Raw genomic sequence first — 24,928 nt, forward strand, 5'->3', positions numbered from 1 at the left:
CGATACTCACTTTCCTGCTAAAATGACCTTCTAACGCTTGAATAGCTCTCACGTATACATCGTCTCCTTCCCCTTCTTCATCGGATCCTTCATCATTCACAACAACAGCATTGTATGGCAAAGTTTTCAATACTTTCATGCCTTCAATACCTAAATTATGTTTCAACAAGGCTAATTTCCTTTTTGCTGTGAAAATAGCTCCTCCTAATGCCTCCAAATATGTTTCAAAGGTTTCCTGCCAATCTTCCCATGGCACAAGGGGGTCACTAGGGAGCGGTAAAAATGCAGGTGGTGGCGCTATGGACTGCATAGTATATGATGTATTTCGCCTTAGATTCTTTTCCTTTCAGCTGACTCACCAAAACACACGTTGTTTTTTTTTTTTTATTAGACTACTGCTCTTCTTCTTCTGTAGTCTGAATGTTCCTTTTCATTTTCAAACCCTTTTTGGTCCAGGCAAAAGTCCTCCTCTTATCGAAGGACTACACGACAGCAACCTGAGCATCGACTTCACCTCCTTGTTATCGAGCGTGGAACGTGTCGCCTAGGAAACGCCAATGGCAACACACACACGCGAAGACACCAGCGCGCAACCTCACCCACCTCGGCTCGCGCTGGCACGAGCGGTAGCAGCCTTTGGAACAAGTCTCTGCGCGCGCTAGCACCGTTGCTGCGCCATCGTTGCTCCTCCGTAAGCGCGAGCAGATTCACTCCGCGCGCACCAGCACCCAACAACGGGCCTCCAAAATAACAAAATCCAGCGTGAGGTGCTCACATAGGTGAGTAACTTCGGCAGATGAATAACGAGCACAGTCTCCGAACAGCGCTCACTTCGATAGGTTGCACAAACACGATGCCAATTAGCCGTACCTCAATTATACGGCAAACCTTGACATCAACGCACACTTCCCCATACCGAATCGCCAACCATCTTCTAAAATCTCTTTAGGTCGAATATCACCTGACGTTATGCAAGTTTCTCACCAGCCACACCTGGATGCTCTGTTCTTCGTGATGTAGGGATATCGCTCCACCAGGGTTGGTCACTCGTGGCATCCCATCCTCGTCGCCACTGAAAAGACGCCACTCAAATCTTCTTTTCCTTGATTTTATTCCAGACAAGTAAAGTACTACCAACCCTGGCAGATACCAACGACCTCTGCCAGGGCAACAGCCCCTCAACATTCCCTTCCATCCCACTACGTTGCCAAGCAACATTACATCCACAACATTCCAACATAAACCCAACACCCTGCATCAATATAAAATGGAACAGGGTGGCCATTGACTTCTTCGTCAATGTATATGCCACTTTGGTCCATCTCAAGGACAGCCCCAATTAAGCAGTCCTCCTCCCCTCTCAGGCACCGTCATTGTGAATTATTCTCTGAGGAAAACAGAGAAGACTCATTACTCCGGATAAATGGATTCTGTTGATACCATCGACTATATGGCATTTTGGTGGTCATTATGACAATGGCGGTGACTGTCAAAGTGGCGGTAACACTGCCAACAGGCTAGCAGTAATTACTGCAAAATTATGACCATGGCGGTGATAACTCCCGCAGACAGCCAATGCACCACACCAACTGCCAGGGTGTTAACACAACTGACCACAGCAGCAGCCATCAACAGCCAGGCGGAAGACAAGGTACCGCCCACCATATTAATACATAGCAAACCGCCACGATTTCTGGGGTGGTACCAACACCATCAAAAGCCTGATGGAAAGAGAACACAGAAGACGAAAGACTCACCATCAGAGACACAGAGAAGATCAACTCTGCCATGGAACCGGAACTTCAAGTCTTCCCGATGCTCCTCTACACCATGCTCCACCTGGAACACCAATGCCGACGAAGACAACGACGGTGAGTACAGCCACCTAGCACACAAGGAAGGGAGGAAGGAAAAGGAGAGTGACACACCCGCACAACACAAACCATCCACACACATACCATACACACAACCAGCTGCAGAGGAAAACCAATCTCACAGAACACACGTCATAATAATGCAACATTTAGAAATAACTGGTAGTGTAATTTGATGCCAAGAGCCACCATATTGCCTATGTGATAAGACAAATTTGGGTAAATGTTCAGAAAGGGCAAATTGCCAGTCCAAAGGATAAAAGGCCCACATGGCCACAGGTCACAGTCCCAGCCCCAACTTGTGCCCTGACAAAATCCGCACTACACTGTGCAGGGGCATCATGTTGGACATGGCCAGGCACCTGAGGGGGAAGGAAGGTTGGGGGCACCTCAGCTGAAGTGGGGAACTTGACCACTGGTTCTGGAAGGGGCTCCATGCCAATTTCCCTTTGCTGGGGAGTACAAGGTCAAAGTCTCTAAGGTGGGAAACATGCCCACTGGTTCTGGAGGGGGCTCCATGCCCATTTCCCTTTGCTGGGGAGTGCACGGTCACAGTCTGAGGTGTGGAACTTGCCCACTGGTTCTGGAGGGGGCTCCATGCCCATTTCCCTTTGCTGGGGAGTGCAAGGTCACAGTCTCTAAGGTGCGGAACTTGCCCACTGGTTCTGGAGGGGGCTCCTTGTACAACAGTCCCTTGAGGGTGGCCTACATGCCCTCTGCTGGAGGTGAGGGTTGCTGTGTCCCAGCTGGAGGTGAGGGTTGCTGCGTCCCAGCTGGAGGTGAGGGCTGCTGTGTCCCAGCTGGAGGTGAGGGCTCCTTGCCCACTGCTGTTGGAGGGGAACCCTGTCAGCCTCTGCTGGAGGTGAGGGTTCCTTGCCCACTGCTGTTGAAGGGGAAACCCTACCAGCCTCTGCTGGAGGTGAGGACTCCTTGCCCACTGCTGTTGGAGGGGGCCTCTTGCCTCTCTTAGTTGGTGGAGTGGGAACCTTCCCTTTCTTGGGTGGTGGATTGGGATCCTTCCCTCTCTTGGGTGGTGGAGTGCGATTCTTCCCTCTCTTGGGTGGTGGAGTGGGATCCTTCTCTCTTTTGGGTGGTGTAGTGGGATCCTTCCCTCTCTTGGGTGGTGGAGTGGGATCCTTCCCTTCCTTGCCTCCACGACTAGGAGGTGCCTCCACTGTTCCTGTGGACTGTTTGGCTGATGTGCTGGGCTGGGTCGTTGTGACCCTGCTCTTACTGGCAGGGTGTGGGGGGGTGGGGGGGTGGAGGGGGTTGGAGGGGGAGGGAAAAGATCAAGTTGGGCAAGGAAAAGCTTTTTAGGGACGGTGGGGTGGGATGAGGGATGGGAGTCGAGTTTGAGGGAGTGGTTGTTGGAGGTGTATGTCTGTTGGACTTGGGTGCAGGTGCATGGGCAGTGTGCTGATGTGAGGTGGATGGTTGTTGGGAGTCTGAGTTCGTGCATTTGTGTCTCTTAGGAGGGTGGCAGACAGGGTGGGAGAGGACACAGGGGACACATGGATGGATGTTGTGAAGGTGTCTGTGCTGCTTGGTGTGGTGATGGTGGTGGTGGCTGTTGACGCAGTGCATGCAGGTGTGAGTTACATACAAGATGTTCCCATTGTCGTCCTGATGAAGACCCCTTTTGGATGCACTACTGACACTTTCCTTGGCAGGCCAAAACTTTGATGGAATCCTTCTGTACACCTGGATCTAAAAGGCATTATTGTGGAACAGCAAATTTTGTGAATGCAGTACACAGTCCCAATTGCATAGTCTTTAATTAACATTGTTCTTAACTATGCTATTTTGCTCAACTGTTGTTTGTGACTTTGTACAAAAATCTTCTATTTATTTATAATATACACCAGTTGGCACATTGCATAAGCACTTTTGCGTTAATCATAGAACAAAAATCACAAGTAAGAATAATACAATAAAACAACAGTGATCAAACCGCCAATTGAGTCCAATATCTACTTTGCATAACCAAACACCTCACAAATATCACAGGAGTTCATCTCCCAAACTCAAGCTTAAACACCCATCATGAACACCTCAAAAACATACACATAACTTTAAGAATCATTTCGCCCTATTTACACCTACTCTCCAAATTGTTCAGGAACAGCACTGCAAGTCAGACCTCTTGGCAAAATCTCGACACCTGGAACTCCACCCGGGAAATCCACTATCTCTCCTGGCTGGTCATAATATAAAAATTAATTATACAGATTAAACGCAATGAAGGCACTCAGATGCAAAGTTATACAGAGTATGTAAATTGGGAAATATTCTAAGTGCCAATGGGCAGCAAAATCATGCAGAAATTGAGCAGCATTCCTAGCAGAATAGGAAAGTCTTTGGCTCACCCCCAAACTCAAGTGGTTGTTATACACAATTCTTACATAGAAAATGAGTAATTCTGCAAACTTATTGTGGTGCAAGAGGAAGGATCAATTCTTTAGCAAATCAGGACACAAAAATAATAAACGTCATTCCCATAATACATAAGCACAATCCTAGTCTTTTGAATAATTATTCAACAGCCTCTATGCTAATGTCATCCAGAGATGTTCGCACAAGACTTTCCCGAAATGAAAAGGACCAGTAAAGGGACAGAAAATATGGATACTTGATGCAATGTTACATCCACCTCATAGAAAATTCAACACTAACTGGACACCTGTTACAGTGGAAATAAACTATAATGTCATCAGCTCGACTTTGCTCTGTGAAGGAAGTGAGTAGAAAACTTGTGCATGCAGAGAAGCAGGAGTTTATGACAGACGTGGCATCCATCTTGTCCAAGATGACGTTTTACAGACATGTGGCCTAATTCAAATCAATTAATAAACACACTTCTATGCATCATAAGAAATTCATTTAAATTGCAATTATGATAATTCAGTCAATGTATGTAAAATGATGTATAATATTTCATAGTAATCATCATTATTTAATGCACAAAACACAAACCCGAAAAACTTTTCCACAAGAGTAGGGCCTGTTTAGAGTGCTCCCAATGCTGTGACCTGCGAAATAATGCCTTCACTGAATAAGGAGACAAACTCTAAAGGGAATTGTTGATGAGTGGCCCATCGCCCCTCTGTAACAATACAATAATTCTCTCTTAGGCAGCAGTTCGCCAAAACTGAAAAATAATTGCTGCTCGCCAACAGAGAAAACATTGAAATGGATTGTTCTGTGCAACCTTTGAAGGGAGATATTAAAAATATTCCTTTAGAGGGATGAAGGACATTTTCCAGTCTGGTACCTATGAAGTTACTCTTTATAAATGCTACTGTGAGCTGTTACACTGTCATAATCAAGAGAGGATTGAAGTACCCAACCATAAGAGACAAAGGAGTCTTTTCAGGGGCAGACTCACAGCAAGTAAGTACTGGAAGTACTAATTTAAGACAGGTCTCTGCCACAGTTTTGAGCTCACGTGTGTCTTAAATAGTCACAAGGTGGAGTAGTTCTATTTTACCACCATAGACAGTGGTAAAATATTGTTTAGCATGGGATCTAAAAAGAGGAACTGCATTTTGTTGGAAATATAGGTGGTCATTACAACCCTGGCGGACGGTGTTAAAGCTGCGGTAATACCGCAAACATGCCGGCGGACAAAAAAATGGAATTACGACCCTGGCGGAAACCGCCAACAAAGACAGCCACTTTAACACATCGCCCGCCAGGGCGGTACAGACAAACAGCGCAGCGGTCACCGCCAACAGACAGGCGGAAAACAGTGTACCGCCCACACTATCACAACACACCAATCCGCCACCTTTTCTGGGGCAGATTCACCGTGGATAAAAACACGGCGGAAACAGCTTTTGCAATGGGAAAACGCTCACCTCAACACATCCCACGAGGAACGAGGACTCCATGGACCCGGAACTACAAATCTTACCTGCCCTTGCATTCCTGCTCATCTACGACCAACAGCGACGTAGGCGCAGAACATACCGGTGAGTACTGCACCTACGACACGGGGGAGGCAAAAGTTACGGGGACACCCACCAAACACCCCCACCCTCGCATATTACAACATACACACCAATGCAGTCACAAAAATCACAGTAACAACCCACAACCCCCCCAGAAGAATGCAATGACAAAGCGAATAGCACCCAAACTTTGTATTTAGCCAATATACAACTCATTAAAAAATATACGGATATATATCACGAAATCTGTCAAAAATAAATATACCAAACAAGAAGTAGTGCAGATATGTACACAACAATGTCCGTGCACCAACAGTCCAAAAATGCATGGGTGACGCCCACAATAGATACCTGACCAAAATCCGAGAGAACACTGCCGGAGCATCAGATAGAAACACTACAGGCACCTCAGGAGGAAGGGAAGGGGGGGCACCTCAGCCACATGAATGCGAAGCCAGATCCACGACGGGGCTCCATGCCCATTGATGTATCCTGGGAGTGCAAAGCCACAGTCTCTCAAGTCTCTACAGTGGGTGGGTTGCCCACTCTGCCATCCTGTGGAGTGCAAAGCCACAGTCTCTCAAGTCTCTACAGTGGGTGGTTTGCCCCCTGTGCTATCCTGGGGAGTGCAAAGCCACAGTCTCTCAAGTCTCTACAGTGGGTGGGTTGCCCACTCTGCCATCCTGGGGAGTGCAAAGCCACAGTCTCTCAAGTCTCTACAGTGGGTGGTTTGCCCCCTGTGCTATCCTGGGGAGTGCAAAGCCACAGTCTCTCAAGTCTCTACAGTGGGTGGGTTGCCCACTGTGCCATCCTGGGGAGTGCAAAGCCACAGTCTCTCAAGTCTCTACAGTGGGTGGATTGCCCACTGCCATATCCTGGGGAGTGCAAAGCCACAGTCTCTCAGGTAGATGCAGGTCTCCACTGGTTCTGGAGGGGGACTGGTGCCCAGACTGGATGAGTCTCCCTGTGAAAGTACCTGTCCTGTCGTTGTCCCAGCTGCACATGGGAGAACAATGCCTGATGTGCCGGACTATTCATACCCACACGGTCTTTGCCCTGTTCAGCGGTCTTCAACATGGCGGTCTTGGCCTTGTTCAGCGGTGCTTTGCCATGGCTGCCTATGGACTGTTCAGCAGTGCTTTGCCATGGCTGCCTATGGACTGTTCAGTGGTGCTTTGCCATGGCGGTCTTTGCCCTGTTCAGCGGTCTTCACCATGGCGGTCTTGGCCTTGTTTAGCAGTGCTTTGCCATGGCTGCCTATGGACTGTTCAGCTGTGCTTTGCCATGGCTACCTATGGACTGTTCAGCTGTGCTTTGTCATGGCGGTCTTTGCCCTGTTCAGCGGTCTTCACCATGGCGGTCTTGGCCTTGTTCAGCGGTGCTTTGCCATGGCTGCCTATGGACTGTTCAGCGGTGCTTTGCCATGGCTGCCTATGGACTGTTCAGCGGTGCTTTGCCATGGCGGTCTTTGCCCTGTTCAGCGGTCTTCACCATGGCGGTCTTGGCCTTGTTCAGCGATGCTTTGCCATGGCTGCCTATGGACTGTTCAGCGGTGCTTTGCCATGGCGGTCTTTGCCCTGTTCAGCGGTCTTCACCATGGCGGTCTTGGCCTTGTTCAGCGGTGCTTTGCCATGGCTGCCTATGGACTGTTCAGCGGTGCTTTGCCATGGCTGCCTATGGACTGTTCAGCAGTGCTTTGCCATGGCGGTCTTTGCCCTGTTCAGCGGTCTTCACCATGGCGGTCTTGGACTGTTCAGCGGTGCTTTGCCATGGCTGCCTATGGACTGTTCAGCGGTGCTTTGCCATGGCAGTCTTTGCCCTGTTCAGCGGTCTTCACCATGGCGGTCTTGGCCTTGTTCAGCGGTGCTTTACCATGGCTGCCTATGGACTGTTCAGCGGTGCTTTGCCATGGCGGTCTTTGCCCTGTTCAGCGGTCTTCACCATGGGGGTCTTGGCCTTGTTCAGCGGTGCTTTGCCATGGCTGCCTATGGAATGTTCAGCGGTAGCCTAAGATGGCGGTTCAGATACTGACATTGGTGTGTGGCATGACGAACTCCACAGTGGACATTGGTGTGTGGAATGACGATCTCCACACTGGACATTGGTGTGTGGCATGATGTTCCATCATTGCCCAGCGGGGCTGTGAGATTCTGGACCCTCCTGGGCTGTGACTCCGGCGGTTGCGGTGGTCTCCTGACCAGTAATGATACTTGAGCCCTCCTGGGCTATGACTCTGGCGGTGGTCTCCTGACCAGTAACGATACTTGAGCCCTCCTGGGCTATGACTCTGGCGGTGGTCTCCTGACCAGTAACGATACTTGAGCCCTCCTGGGCTCTGACTCTGGCAGTGGTCTCCTGACCAGTAATGAGGGTGCTGGCGGTTGTGTCTGGACCGCCGGAAATGATGGCGTACTTCTCCGCTGTGACACTCACAACAGGTTGGGGAGACTTCCTCAGGACCTTCCCCACCTTCTTTTGAGTTACAGATGACTCACCAATCGCCTTGGATCCCATTTCACTGTTTGTACCACCAGGAGTCTAGACACAGTCCCGTCGTCCAATCTCCAATTTCGGAGCCTTCACAGGGGGTGGGCTGACAGTGCCTTGGCTCTGGGTCCTACTGCCTGCCCTGGTGGACGGGGCACTCCAAAAACCTGGAACACGCACCACTGGTACTGGAGGCATTTTGGCTGAGGCGCTAGGACGGGACTGATGAATTGGAGGGGGGGGCAAAAAGGTCAATTTGACATAGGGACAGTTTCTGACGTACACTGGGATGGGTAGTTGGAGGGGCTCTGGGAGTGGAGGAAGAGGAGGTGGTTGTAGGAGGTGTCACTTTAGGTGTTTTGGGTGCAGGTGCAGGTACTGGAGGCTGTCGTGAGGTGGATGGATGTTGGGTGAGTGATTGTCGGCGTTTGTGTACTTTGGGAGGGGGCATCACAGACACACTGGGAGAGGACACAGGGGACGTGTATATGGCAGTGGAGGTGGTGACTGCAGGTGAGCGGCTTGTGGTGCTGGGTGTCCTGGTGCGAGACCTAGTGCCTGTAGATGTGGTGCATGCAGGTGTGTGTGTAGACGAGACTGGGAGGGAGGAGGGAGAAGAGGAGGAGGGGGACACAGTGGAGACAGTGGATGTTGCTGTGTCTGTATGGGTCTGATGCTTGTGTGAGTGCTTGTGGTGAGTGTGGTGCCTATGTTTGCTTGAGATACTTTTGGGTGTTGACTTGTGTGCATGCTGGTCTGTAGGTGTGCTTGGGATGGGCTGGGGTACAGGGGATTGGGTCTGGGTGGAGGAAGTTGGAGGGGGGAGGCTGGACACAGGGACAATGGCTGCCATCAGTGCTGAGGCCAGAGATTGCAGGGTTCGCTGAAGGACAGCCTGACCAGAATGAATGCCTTCCAGGAATGCATTATCGTGTTTCAACTCTCGTTCTACACCCTGGATGGCATTCACAATGGTAGACTGCCCAACAGTGAGTGACCTGAGGAGGTCAATGGCCTCCTCACTAAGGGCAGCAGGGGTGACAGGGGCAGGGCCTGAGGTGCCTGGGGAGAAGGTGATGCCCACCCTCCTGGGTGAGCGGGCACGGGGCGAACGCTGAGGGGCTGCTGGGAGGGCGGTGCTGGTAGGGGAGGTGGCGGCTGTACCTGTAGAAGTGGGGCGCACAGATGGTGCCGCCACCACAGGGGAGCTCCCATCGGGGGACAAGTCCGTATCGCTGTTTGGTGATCCTGTGGCCGACGTGAAGCTCCCCTCGCCCTCCATCCCACTGGTGAAATCAGAGTCTGTGGTGTGGCCCTCCATGGCCATGTGGGATGCAGCTCCCTCGTGCTCCGGTACCACTGGGAGAGCAGAAAAAGGGGTGAGACAGAAGAAAGAGAGTTTTAGTGCATGGCATACCGCTACCGTTGGCGGACAAGACAAACGCAGCAGCCCCCTGCATTACGCCGTGCTCCTGCCCTCTGCACATGCAATTCCTGGGAAATGGCCTACATGGCAATGGTAGACATCTGCCCACATGGATGGCAAAGGGGCAACTATACATCAATTTGCCTTTTTTTTGAGCTGGGGTAGAGTGCCACATGGCCTACATAACGGAGGGGCCTTGCCTACCTAACTCGCCCTGGCCTAGGAACACCCACAGCCCACCACCCCCACCCAGACAGCTCCACAGCACGCAAAGTCAATTGCATGAGGTTGAACTCACCCCCTTGTGTCTGCTGTGATGTCCTTAAGCGCCCATCCAACTCCGGGTAGGCCACCGCCAGGATCCGGTACATCAGGGGGGTCATGGTGCGACGGACACCCCTCGCACGTTGAGAGGCCATCCCCAGCTGAGCCTCCGCCGTCTTCTTGCTGCAGCGGCGAATGTCCTCCCATCTCTTACGGCAGTGGGTGCCCCGTCTCTGGTGGGCCCCCAGGGTCCGGACCTCCTTGGCGATGGCATGCCAAATGTCCCTTCTGGTGGGCGCTGACCTACATGACATGCACAAGGAAAGAGGAACAGTCATTACCTACTGCACCGTCGTTGTAATTGGCCCCCTCCCAACTCTATCCCTGTGGCCCATTCATCCCCATGCATGACTGTTCTATGTACTCTGCCCCCTTCCCTCATCCACCCAGCCCTCTCCACCCAGGCCTAGCCCATACAACGTGCTCCCTGTGTAATAACCTGTTGGTCTGGTGAACCGTAGAGTAGCGTGTACTGGGGGAGGACCCCATCCACAAGTTTCTCCAACTCCTGTGCAGTGAAGGCAGGGGCCCTTTCCCCAGACGCAGCAGCCATCGTCGCTTCCAGACCGAGGTCACAGCAGCACTAGCAGTGTAGGTCCTCTCCTGTCGAAGGTCAGGTATCTAGTGATTGAACAGATAGAAAATGGTGGTGACGTCCGCGGCGGTGCGCATCATCACCGCCAGCGCACCTGTTCATTGGCTCCTGGGACCCATAGGGTCCAATGTTAACCAATGCAGCATTGCGCCGCGCTCTACGACCGCCTACCGCGACGGTGTGCAACGCCAGCGCAGTTACCCCACAATTCCATTGTCCCATTTTAGAGGTCAGGCAGCCGCCATTTCAGGGTCCCACATGGCTTAATTTACTACTGCGTCACACATACCGAGGCCTACACTCAAAACCTTTCCCGGATGGGTTAATTGTCTGGTGTAGTCTTGTGTATGACTGTGGGTACATACCTGGAGGAATGCTGACAGTTTTTTTCGCTGTTGTCCTTCTCAGGCACCGTCAGTTGGGACATATTGGAAGATGGCGGAATCCGCCGGTGTACCGACCGCTGGTGGACCTGTTGACAATGGAAGAGCGACATGTCATCGTGATCTACCGGTTTGACCGTGCCACAATCCGGGAACTATGTACCCAGTTGGAGTCTGACCTGATGTCACCAATCCGCCATCCGACTGGAATACCCCCTGACGTGCAGGTGCTGTCAGTGCTCCATTTCTTAGCAAGTGGGTCTTTTCAGACAACAGTGGCCATGGCATCAGGGATGTCCCAGCCTATGTTTTCCAACGTGTTGTCCAGAGTGTTGGCTGCCCTGCTGAAACACGTAAGGAGATACATCATTTTCCCTGAGGTGGCGGATTTGCCTACAGTGAAAGGTGACTTCTATGCCCTTGGACATATCCCCAACGTCATAGGTGCCATTGATGGGACCCATGTAGCTCTGGTCCCCCCGCAGGAATGAACAGGTGTACAGGAACCGGAAGAGTTATCATTCGATGAATGTCCAGATGGTCTGTTTGGCAGACCAGTACATCTCGCAGGTAAATGCAATGTTCCCTGGCTCAGTGCATGACGCCTACATCCTGCGGAATAGCAGCATCCCTGATATGATGGGTGAACTCCAGAGGCACCGTGTATGGCTATTGGGGGACTCTGGTTACCCCAACCTGTCCTGGCTACTGACCCCAGTGAGGAATCCCAGGACCAGGGCAGAGGAACGCTACAATGAGGCCCATGGGCGGACTAGGAGGGTAATCGAGCGGACCTTCGGCCTCCTGAAGGCCAGGTTCAGGTGCCTCCATATGACAGGTGGCTCCCTATTCTACTCACCGAAGAAGGTGTGCGACATCATCATCGCCTGCTCCATGCTCCATAACTTGGCATTGCGACGCCAGGTGCCTTTTCTGCAGGAGGATGATCCAGATGACGGTGTTGTTGCAGCGGGGTAGCCAGGGGAGCCTGTGGACAGTGATGAGGATGAAGCTGATGAAGATGAAAACGACAACAGGGAGTCAGTCATACAGCAATATTTTCAATGAGACACAGGTGAGTACAATTTCATGTTTCACATTATATTACATCTCACACGTCTACCTCTATCCTGTACCTACATTTCACTCCCTATTTGTTAACTGAGTTGTCCCCTTCCAATTCAGTTTCACTAATGTGTTGACCTACGTGTCAACAGCTTGCACCCTTGAAAGGCTTGTGATGTGTGACATAGGTATGTTGACCTTCCAATGGCTAACCTTTTTTAACACTGTAATTGACAATACAAAGTTCACAATCATTGACTGACTCCAATATTATTGAGGTTTCAAGGGTGTTTATTGAAGTGCATAAAAATGTAGGGGGGTTGTGAAATGGGGAGAGGTCATGGTGGAATAATGTCCATGGCAGAGTCCAGTTTATTAGTCTCACAGGTACATTGCACATCTGGCCATTGGAAGTGGAGCTGGGGCAGTTCCAATCTGGACAGGGTAACAAAGTGGGACAGTGGGGGTACAATCAAGGTAGTCTTATTTCCTGGCGGGGGTCTTGCCATCTTGCTGTGTCCTGTTCCTGGATCTCAGGGCCCGCTTGCCTGGTGGTTGTCCGTCTGCAGGGGGTGGGGTGCTGGTGTGGTGGTCCTGTGGCCGGGCCTCCTGTCCACTAGCGCCGGCGGAGGTGGTGGGCATTTCGTCATCCTGGCTAGTGTCAGGGGCCCCTTGGAGTGCCACGGTGTCCCTCAAAGTCTTTTGAATGTCCGTCAGCACCCCTACGATGGTGCCCAGGGCGGAGCCGATGGTCCTGAGCTCCTCCCTGAACCCCAAATACTGCTCCTCCTGCAGGCGCAGGGTCTCTTGCAACTTGTCCAGGACCGTTGCCATCGTCTCCTGTGAGTGGTGGTATGCTCCCATGATGGAGGATAGGGCCTCGTGGAGAGTGGGTTCCCTTGGCCTGTCCTCCCACTGTCGCACATCAGCCCTCCCAGTTCCCCTGTGTTCCTGTGCCTCCGTCCCCTGGACCGTGTGCCCACTACCACTGCCCCCAGGTCCCTGTTGTTGTTGGGGTGGTGGGTTAGCCTGGGTGCCCTGTAGTGGTGGACACACCGCTGATTGACCTGTCCTGGGTAGGGAGGTATGGGTCTGCTGGGTGGGTGCTGTGCTGGTGTTCCCAGAGGGTGGCAGTTCGGTGTTGGGCTGTGGGTGGGCAAGGGGAACCGACTGTCCTGGGGCCCACGATGGTCCGGGCTGGTCATCAAGATCCAGTAGGGCAGAGCTGCTGTCGTCACTGTGGGCCTCTTCTGGGGGTGGAGTGGTGTTGTCTGGACCCTCTGGTGTGGTGACGGTCCTTCGGGTTCCTGCAGGGGTATGAGAACATGATTATTGCGTGTGTGTGTTTCATGGTGTGCTATGGATGGGTGTGCGTGAACCCCAGTGCAGGCATTCCTGTGTGGGGGCTTGTGTGGTGATAGTTGGGGGGTGTTGTGGGTCTGTGCAGTGGGCATGCTTTAGTGATGGGTGTCCATGCTTAGTTGTGTCATGCAGGTCTTGGGATTGGGATGGGTGGTTGGTGTTATGGGTAGATTAGTGAGGAGTTAGGGTGATAGGGGAGGGTGTGAGGGTTGGGGTGTGTGATAGCATGCAGGTAGGGTGGGGGATATGATAGTGAAGATTAGACTTACCAGTGTCCGTTCCTCCGACGACTCCTCTGAGGCCCTCAGGATGCAAGATGGACAAGACTTGCTCCTCCCATGTTGTTAGTTGTGGGGGAGGAGGTGGGGGTCCGCCGCCAGTCCGCTGTACCGCGATGTGGTGCCTGGATACCGTTGAACGCACCTTCCCCCGTAGGTCGTTCCACCTCTTCCTGATGTCCTCCCTATTTCTTGGGTGCTGTCCCACAGCGTTGACCCTGTCGACTATTCTTTGCCATAGCTCCATCTTCCTGGCTATGGATGTGTACTGTACCTGTGCGCCAAATAGCTGTGGCTCTACCCTGATGATTTCCTCCACCATGACCCTGAGCTCCTCCTCAGAGAAGCGGGGGTGTCTTTGGCGTGATATGGGGTGGTGTGTGTGATGTGTGGGGTGGTGTATGTGTTGATGAGTGTGGTGGGTGTAGTGGTATGTGGTGTTTTGTGCGTGGATGTTGTGTGGGTGATGGTGTAGTGTGCCTCTGTGTGATGGTGTTATCTATTCTGTGCTGTCTCTCTCTGGCCTTCGTCTCTAATTTGTAGTCGTAGGGGTTTGTGGGTGATGTGAGTGTGTGTTTTATATTGTATTGGATGTGTGGGAGTGGTGTTTGTATGTGTATCAGGTGTGTGTATTTTGAATTGTCCTATGTGGCGGTGTTTTGGAGAGGTGTGTGTATTTTGAGCGCGGCGGTGTGTACCGCCAATGGAATACCGCGGTTGAAAGACCGCCGCGTGGATTCATGGGTCGTAATAGCATGGGCGTGTTTCTGTTGGCGTGGAGGTGGAAGATTTGTTTCCGCATATTTATCGCTGACCTTTGGTGTGGCGGACTTGTGTGGGTGTCTGAATTTCGGCGGATTCCGTGATGTGTGTCATAATAGCTGTGGCGGTCTCCCGCCGCCGCCGCGGTGTATTGGCGGTCTTCGGCACAGCGGTAAGCGCCTTTTACCGCCAATGTTGTAAGTGCTTGTTGACCTCTCTAAGGTGCTCAACAGAACAGAACACAATAACATACACAAAGCAGTATAATTACATAATTAAACCAAAATAATGCACTCCACAACATAATAGTCAAAACATGAACGCAACAACTAGCAGCCCGAGTTGAGGGAGGTAAATTGAGAGAATTTCCCAGCTCTTACTGCATGCGTGTAACTTCAATGTTTTCTGCACTACAAAGGTTGTGTGGAGGATTGAATGTCACGAACCCTACACTAAAAAGGTTAATGACAGATAGCACACTACTCTGTTGGAGCCCAGTCCTAGTGATTTAGTCATGCATACGGGTTACCGATTGTCATGTTGTTGTCATGCTGTGGCATACCTAATGCTATATGCATTACATGCATATTTTATTGTGTAATTCCTTCTTATCAATTTAAAGGTGTTGGGTGTTTTGAGTTTCTGATAAGCCTGGCACCAATAGGAACACGAACATTTAATTGTATTGTATTGACATTTATATCGCGCTTTCTACCCTTGATGAGGTGCTGAAGCGCTTTGCACACGGGTAACTCATTACTCAATGGGATCCTTGCATTAGAAACATTTGTCATTAAATTGAGTTCAGTTTGTCATGTTCTATACTACATTGTTGTCTTGTGGTTTGTAAATAGTTTGCCTTACAATTTACCATGCGATCTGTTGTATAAATTTGATATAAAGGTTCTTGCAATCTGTCATTCAATATATTGGGAAGAGATTATGCGACATATCATGAAAGTGGTCATTCAGGGAATTGTTCATGCAATGATCATGCAAGTGTTCATATGTTCAAGTTTATAGTTGTCAACTGGAATTGGTAGTACCAATACAATACATGCTGTCATCCCAGATGCAACATAATCCAAGACTCTGGTGGTAGTAGTAAACCACCAGGAAGTGCAATATAGAGTGAAACCAGGAACAACAGAATCCTAGCCCACGGCAGCACTACTAATTCACAAGTCGATACCATGAGGTTTAGTGGCGTGAGGAAGGGACATAATGGTATGTGACCTCTGGTTTATTATCAGAAGCATTTATTTACTTATTAGGTAGGTACAGTAGTCTGCTAAGGTGATATCTAGCAGTGCCTGTAAGTAAAAATGCAATGAGGGAGTTACAGATGAAAGGGCAATAATTAGGGGAAAGAGCAATTAAGACAAAGATGTAAAGACGATGGATTTTGTTTCGTTCTTGTTGGTGGTGTGACATGCCATTGCATAAGTAGGGGGTCTGTCCAAAGGCCTCTTCAGGCCTTAAGATAGCCAAACTAGGGAGTTGCTTCAGGGCATTGCTCGTTTTTATAGACACCCTTACTCGCTGGACCTCCAGGCGATAGGAAATCCTGGGAAATGTGAAATAAATGGATGCAATATTGCACATGACATTCTGAGATGGATCAGGCTAGCTGACTATTACCCAACTCAGAGCACATTTCAGGAAACTGGAATGCTCAGACAAAAAAACATTTTTTCACAAAGCCATTCTGCTAAAAGCAGAGGTCATGTTTAAAAAAGCAAGTTGAAAACATGCCACATGCAAGGAAATGCTTTTCTGAAACATCAAAATATATTTAAAACAGCAGGTATGACAACATTCACACCCCAAAGACAATTTTCAACTTTACACAACACAATTTGCAATGTAAGTAACAAAAATAAATATATGAGCAGTAGAGCTTTTCTAAACCAAAATCCAACAACAATAGCAGAGATTGGATTAAGCACCTAAAGTAAATGTATGACTGTTTATAGTGAAACCAGCAAAAACATGCTTTTTGCCCAGTCACAAAGAGGTGGCGAGGAAGGTAGGGAGCTGGGAAATCTCAGCAGATATTTCAAAGCAAGTTAACTAGTCCCATCGCGCTAAAACGAGATGGCAAGTGACACAAAAAACTTGTTTTCTTGAAATATGAAAATTAAATCGATTGTGCTGTCTTCGGTGTTTGTTCTGCCTTGATAACTTGGTAGCTGATCCCTAGCGAATACTATGGTATGTGAATTGCAGGATGTTACACACTGTGAGAATATTGGAGTATCAATTAATGATGCTCAAGAGGAGCCATGTCGCCTCGATGCAGAATTCTAAGACTGGAATTCCATACTCTCCTTTTGAAATGTTTAATGTTTTCTGCCTCCTTTATCCACACATTATGAATAATTGCTCAAAACAAGGAAAAATAACATTTATTAAGCCAGGTAAAGGTGTGCAGTCCTGCAGTGAGTGAACGAGCACTTCGCTCTTGATGGGCAATTTGTGACAAGCCATGTTTGAATAAAATGACTAGAGACATGCCAGCATGCGTGTAGGCCAAATTCACCAGAGGCCGCAAATAGCGGAACCACCTTCAAAATAAACTTTAGCTAGGCAAGTTTTACAGCGAAATGCCACCAGAATGTGCAGAAATTCAATCGCAGTGTTCAGCTATATGAGGAGCATTTTATCCAAATACTCCTGCCCTTTCAAAGGCGGAATGCAAACAAATGGGTCGTTGCATGGGAGGAGCGTTCCACTCGTTGTGAAAGGTCCGGGGGTTAATCAGAGCTCTCCATTCAAGGGCGGCTGACTGACTTCTCCAGCTCGAAAAGACGGTTCGTAGCCTCTGCGTGCTCCCAGTCATGAACCATCTAGGGATTCTAGCTCCGTTCAAGTCTCTTTTTTAATGAGAACAATCTTGTTCGCCATCTGGAATCCATTAGACATGATTATGATTGCTGGCTTCCATAGCCTTATTCCAATTTGGATTGGCTAGCCCCTTTTTCTAAACCGTGCTTTGCGAGCTCCATTGCAAACGTGATTATTTGATTTCCTGTGAACCGGAATGGTTTCCTCTTTCTCCATCTCTTCTATGCTCGTGCCCCTGTGAACTTTGTCACCTGTTTCCTCCATCATCAGACCGTGCCTCGAATCTGTGTCCTAGGGGACCAGGAGTGCACTGCAGGTGTTCGTAGAAGGGAAGGATTTGGGAATCACTGCAGGCTCCTCATTAGGCAGCTGATGTCCAGCTGTTTGCTTCCTGCTGTTGTTGTGGGCGGGGCTTCTCGATTTTTTGGCCAGTTACACTTCCCTTTGTGAGATGAGTGAATATTTAAAGACACGCAAAAATATCACATAATTCTGCATAGACAAAGAGCAAGCCTGAACTTTCTGTAAATGCGAGCTATGGAAAGAGGCAGCAGGCCTTTTGTAAAACTACAGATAGAGGTTTGAAAGATTGACTGCTGTTCGGGGATGATAGGTATCAACACTGATAGTAGAAGCTGACATAACACCAGCATTACAGCAATTTCCCTATCCCACAAAACCTTATTCACCATCACACAAGCAATACAAACTCTGTAACGCCTGTCAAATCCCATGGTTCTCTGACAACAATTTGACCATAACGATAAAAGAATGGACTGTATGGAAACTTTAAAGCACACAAACCTGGCAGTTACATTTACCTTATGCTGATCACCAAATCTGCCACTGATGCACAATCCTCTGCAAAACAGATTGCTTACTTTTCTGTCAATATGCTCCACCTCTCCACAAATATTTGCTCAACCTGCACTTGATAGTGAAAATATGAACAACCATGTCCAGTGAACCACACTCAAGAACATTTACAGACTAATCCCCCAGTAATCAAACTGCACAATGCACCAACAACACTAACAATACATCTCTACAACACTAAAAGCAAAATCCAACAAAACAAAAACCATCCCAGCTCCCACAAAATATATATGTTGTCCAAAACACTATTCACAAACTGCATATTGTACCACAAAAGTTCTACTCATGTACTACAAAATTCTACTCATAAAGCTCCATTAGGAGGTCTCCATCTTCACCTCTCCTATCTTTATCTTTCATGTGCAGAGATCTCTGTCCCAACCGCAGACAACTTTGCACACTTATGTATAAGATTGTGCTGTAAATGTGGGAGGGGAAAGGGTGGTGGCTGGAAAGTGGGGAATAGTTATGCTGAAGCAGGTGGAGTTTAAGGAGGAGTATGGAGGGACGTTGACATACCCACCAAACAGTGAGCCCATTCCTATTCACAGACTACATTTCTAAGCTACTATAGACATTAAGGTCCAGACACAGTAGTAAACATACTCCAGCCCAGATCTGGAGTAAACTCAGGACCATACTTGGCCAACCACTGGTGCTACAACACCCTCACAGAAAAAACAATGGAGGCAGGGACTTAGAGTAACACCCTATTGTACTGAAGGAGAAAAGAGATTAATTTATTTCGACATTTTAAATTTGAATTCATGTTTAAAAAAGTATGTACAAATTTAAAATAAATATTATTTTATAATAAAGGGTTTTCATAACCTTTTTGATCTGAAAATAAATGTAAATTTACTTTTTGTAAACAATTAATTTAAGTTAATTCTACACATAACTTTGAGTAATTTTGCTACTTAATAAATAGAAACATTTTATTTTACATATGTTTAACACGTCTTCAAAAATAATTTTCATTTCATTTAATGTAAATAAATTAATTAATGGTGTTATTCAAAATTAAGTTAATAGTGCTGTAACGTTTATTTGTATTTCTCTCTGCTTTTAAAATAAACATATAAACACATTTACAATAATATTTCAAGTAACTTTAACTAATTTTTTTGAAAGCTTAGGAAAGTTTGATCAACTTCGTAAAATGTCTCTATACTTTATCATAGGGAAGCTTCTGCCATAGAAGCTGAGACCTCTGCTTATGTGTGAACATTTACTAAAAGTAAGTTTACCCCTATAGATTTTACTCCATACCCTGGTATCAGAGGATGGGTCATGAAAGTCTACACTTTATGGTAAATTTACATACACTCGGAAGTGGCAAATAATCATTTCAATCCACACTGATCTAACAGTAGTATCCAGAACAAACGTGATAGGCTGATCACCCACGACATAGGCAAGTACTGAAAACTGTGAGCTAATTATCCCACTTCTTTGCAATACAGTCTACTAGACACTACACAAAAATGACTGTCAAACCTAGTTCCTAAATCAATTAACCTTAAAACTATCTTGTCCTGGAATATTCTTGGCCTGAAAGAAAACATTGAGCGGTATGGCAAACTGACTTTTAAAAGTCAGTTTGCCATGTTTGTTGTCCATGACAACAAATATTTTAGAAAAGTGTCATCTGCTGAATCATTTTGAACTTGCAAATCACCTGAAGAGTGATGATCTCCTCCAAATTTGCTCTTTGTTGCCTGCTGATAAGGGCTCAGATAATACAGACTCTTAGTGGTTTCCATGACTATGTCAGCACAATCTAAGATGTTCCTTCACAACCTTTGCACTGTGATCGAAGTGGACAGTGCTTTAAATTTGATAGATGTGACACGAAGGAAAACTGAAGATTTTAGATACCTATGATGCGCTTTCCAATCACTTAGGCCCATATTTATACTTTTTGACGCTAAACTGCGCTAACGCAGTTTAGCGTCAAAAAGTTTTGCGCCGGCTAACGCCATTCTGAAGCGCCATGCGGGCGCCGTATTTATTGAATGGCGTTAGCCGGCGCAAGCAGACCGGCGCTGCCTGGTGTGCGCGAGAAAAACCACGTACACCAGGCAGCGCCGGCGTAGGGGGAAAATGGCGCATGGGCGTCTTAAAATGGGGCAAGTCAGGTTACGTCGAAAAAATCATCGTAACCCGACTTGCGCCATTTATTTTCGACGCCCATCCCCCATCAACATGACTCCTATCATTGTAAAGATAGGAGTCATGCCCCCTTGCCCAATGGCCATGCCCAGGGGACTTCTGTCCCCTGGGCATGGTCATTGGGCATAGTGGCATGTAGGGGGGCACAAATCAGGCCCCCCTATGCCACAAAAAAAAAAAAAAAAATACTTACCTGAACTTACCTTAATGTCCATGGGATGGGTCCCTCCGTCCTTGGGTGTCCTCCTGGGGTGGGCAAGGGTGGCAGGGGGGGTCCCTGGGGGCAGGGGAGGGCACTCTGGGCTCATTTTGAGCCCACTTGTCCCTTAACGCCATCCCTGACCCAGGCGTTAAAAAGCGGCGCAAAAGCGCCGTTTTTGGCCACGCCCACTCCCGGGCGTCATTTTTGCCCGGGAGTATAAATACCACGTAAAGGCCTGGGAGTCATTTTTTAAGACGGGAACGCCTCCCTTGCATATCATTAACGCAAGGAAGGGGTTCACGCTAAAAAATGACGCACACTCCGGGCACTTTGGCGCCCGAAGCGTCTAACGCCAGAGTATAAATATGGCGTTAGTTGGCGTTAGTTCTGCGTCGAATTTGCGTAGAAAAAAACGACGCAAATTCGGCGCAAACGGAGTATAAATACGGGCCTTAGTAACTTGCACAAATATTCATAAAATGGTAGTGTACTGTAAAACTGATATAGGCATCTGACCTGATTTTGATTTCCTATGATAGCTGTGTATAATACCCCATATTCTACAGAATATCAGAATTAATCATAAGGGTAAAATGGAAGAGGGAAGGTGGTTGCACGAGGATTTAAAAAACGTGTCAAGTTTAAATAAAAATCAATTTTAGAAGTACAACTGGCCACCTAAGTTAAGATTCTTGTCATTTCTGGAAGGTGTCGAAATCATGAACTTCAAGTGGATAATCTGGTACACAATATAAAGACATAGATTAGAATGATTGGGAAGACTATTTTCACAATCCATATGAAGGGGAGGAGCTTTTGTTTTCAAGGTATTTGGAAAATACCACTAAGACCAAAAACTAGGGCTGTGCCAAACTTACAGATAGCATCACATTTTACCTCAATTTAAATCTATTAACCTGATGGGTGGCCTGGGATTCCATTTCAATTTGTCTCAGATTGGGAGGCACAAATTCTATCTAAAACAATCTGTGCTGCGTGGAGGTTAATCATCACGTCCACTGCATGGAACAGGATGATTATTGTTCCCATTTTCAAAAAGGGGGAAAGGAGACGGCTTCCCCTTCAAACTATCTGCTATTGGCCATGTTTTGCCCCTCTAGAAAGGTCATTTCTAGGCTTCTGCTATCTGATCTTCAGTAATGGGTGGATAATAGTGCTGTTCACCTGATACAGCCAAGCCTTTCCAAGTCAAGTAACTGTAGCAAGTACTTAGCTTGACTGAGGAATTAGCAGTCCAGCACCTTATCAGCTTTTGGATGACAAATTAGGGACAAAGGCCACCAATCTGCTTTCACTTTACAGAAAAAACCATGCAACATTCCTGTGTTAAAGTACCAACAGTGAGAGCTCAGCCTCTCAGACGTTTGAAGTTCTTGGGAAACTTCTCTAAATCCAAAGCCTCCTTTAAAATGTTATAAAAGGCGTCCTTCTGTTCTCCAATGAAGAAACTCTGATCCATTTGCATTCCAACAGAATGGATGGGGCCTCAAAGGGACTCCACTGACCAAGAAGCCATCTCCTGAGTCATGTGAGCATACCAAAATTCCCTGGACAGGATGGGCCAAATAATCATCATGTTGAGGGAAAATCAAAGGATACAGAGGGAATACTAGCCGGAAGTCATGCAGCAGTCGAAGGCACATAATGCCACCATGGCTACCATTGCAAGGGTGCTGAGGGACATCAGTACCTCCCTGATTGGTTCCTCAAAACACCATCAGGCCCCTTCCACTAGCAACATAACTTCTGCCCCATCTACATCTGCTGCAGCTACTGGAATGGAGGCCTTGCTAGGGGAACCACATTCCTCAGACACCCCTCCCTCTGTAGCTGAAGAACCCCCCGCAAACGTGGACATCCACCCAGACATCCAAACCCACTGCCTGGAAGTAAACCTCTCCTGATTTTTCACCGTTGTATGCCACTGAGACACCCTGTAGACTGTTCTGAGACATAACTCCGGGCCAGATGTAGCAAAGGTTTTTACCCATTCTGTGTCTATGGGAAAACGTGTTCGTACATATGGCCCCATGTTCCTATGGTACAAGGACACTGAACCTGTGTAACTAACTGGTGTAGCAGCTACCCTGATGAATCCATCTACTATGACCTCAATCATCACATTAATTTTCATTTATGCACTTTTAAGTTGAACTTTAGTATTCTGATATGCACAATAAATCACAATTGAACACAGCTACTGCATATGTGTGTTTTATAATACATCAACAATTGCCTTGCTTGCCAAATGTAGTCTTGTCATGCCTCCCTGCATTGAACAGGCAGTGTAATGGTCATCAGATGCAGGCTCCCTCAACAGGAGACACATGACAACAGAAATGTCACAGGGCGGATGTAAGAGAGGTTGAAATCCAGGGCAACACCATAAAATAGTCAGTATTTGAATCTGCAAATAGAGCATGACATCAGGCTAGAAGGCATTGTGGCATACAATGCACATATATAGGTAATCGAAGTCATGGCCTTGGTGAACTACCTACAAAGCAGGGGCACCCAGATTGGACCTATATATCACTAGGTGCAGGCTCTTCACATACCATACCATAGCTACATGATCACATATCCCATGGAACACACAAAGAACATCACTGAGAAACCCAGTACTTTAACCCTGAACTAACATATGCCCCATACCTATATGGCTGTCACTCCCTTTTGTCAGTATACAGTTACCTTCACGCCGGACAGCTACATCGGAATACAAACACAGCTAGGTCCCATGGTCATCACAAAGTACCCCACCAATTGTGAAGTCAAAGGCCATGATCCAGTCATCACACATGGGCCACAAACTCTAACTGACATGCGATACACCATTTCACATCCCCCAATCCCAATGGTAACAGGAAAGGACACAGTAGTCCTATTCCCACTTGTATGAAGGAAGTACTAGCAGGGTAGCATCCCACTGTAACTATAACCATTTTACCAGCTATACGTCATGTACACCTCTCATGTCTGTCAGAAATTACCATTGGCTACTGACAATGAATACCTCAAGCCAAAGGTTGCAGAGTCAAACACGAAATATAAATTTCATTGAGTGGAAGGAAAAGGGGATAGTAGAATGCAAGATACATACCTCAATATTGAGTAGTCCATTTCAGAAGTGTATGTTAGGATCAGATGTAACAATACACGATGTAGCAGACCATATTATACAGTACACTTTCAAATCTATCAGACTGCATCCACAAGTCACACATAGGCATTGGAGCTCATGACACCCCCACTGATGAATCAAGTCAGGAGATATAATAGCAGCCATCTACTTCAAGATGTGCACATTCATCACATCAAAGGGTACATATCACATAGCTGTGTGCCAGTGGAAGTACTGATTGATGAGATCAGTCCTAGAGTCACCTGCTCCTTCTTCCTCTGTCTCTTCATCACTGCCATATCAGCATTTCCTGCCACTGGTCCAGCTGCCTTCCCCTCATCTGCTATCAATGGTATCTGAAGTCTCAGGGCTAGATTATGGAGCATGCAGCAGGCAACAATTATTTGGCATACCTTGTGGGGCGAGTAGAGGAGGGCTCCACCAGATCTGTCTAGGCACATGAATCTTGCCTTCAGGAGCACAAATGTTCTTTCAATTACACGCCTTGTCCTCCCGTGGGCCTCATTGTAACGGAGTTCCTCTGGTATGGCTGGGTACCTCACTAGTGTCAAAAGCCAAGGACGGTTTGGATAGTCTGAGTCACCTGCAAACGCAATGGTAGAATAACTTATAAATAGCTCCTGCAACTGGCTATATTGTGATGACAGGAGACATAACACACAAACACACACTACGATGCAAACTTACCAAGCAGCCAGGCCCTCTCTGTTTGTAGTTGTGCCATCAGATGTGGGACATTGCTGTTCAGCATGATGTAGGAATCATGCACAGATCTTGGAAATTTGACTTTGACTTGAGAGATGTACTGGTCTGCCAGACACACCACCTGTACGTTGACGGCGTGGTAGTTCTTCCTGTTCCTATACACCTGTTCATTGGCACTGGGAGAGATCAGGGCTACGTGGGTGCTATCAATGGCTCCTACCACATGAGGAATGTGTCCCATCTCATAAAAGTCTGCCTTCACATAGGTCAAATCCATTTGTTGGGGAAACCTGATGTAGCTGTCCAGATGTTTCAACAATGCACACAGTACATCCTTCTTCACCAGACTGAACATAGGCTGAGACATCCCTGCTGTTAAGGCAACAGTATTCTGAAAAAACCCTGTGGCCAGGAAGTGTAGCACTGACAAGACTTGAACGATGTGAGGTAT

This window comes from Pleurodeles waltl, chromosome 6 (assembly GCF_031143425.1).
Source record: "Pleurodeles waltl isolate 20211129_DDA chromosome 6, aPleWal1.hap1.20221129, whole genome shotgun sequence".
In the NCBI taxonomy this organism is placed as follows: Eukaryota; Metazoa; Chordata; class Amphibia; order Caudata; family Salamandridae; genus Pleurodeles; species Pleurodeles waltl.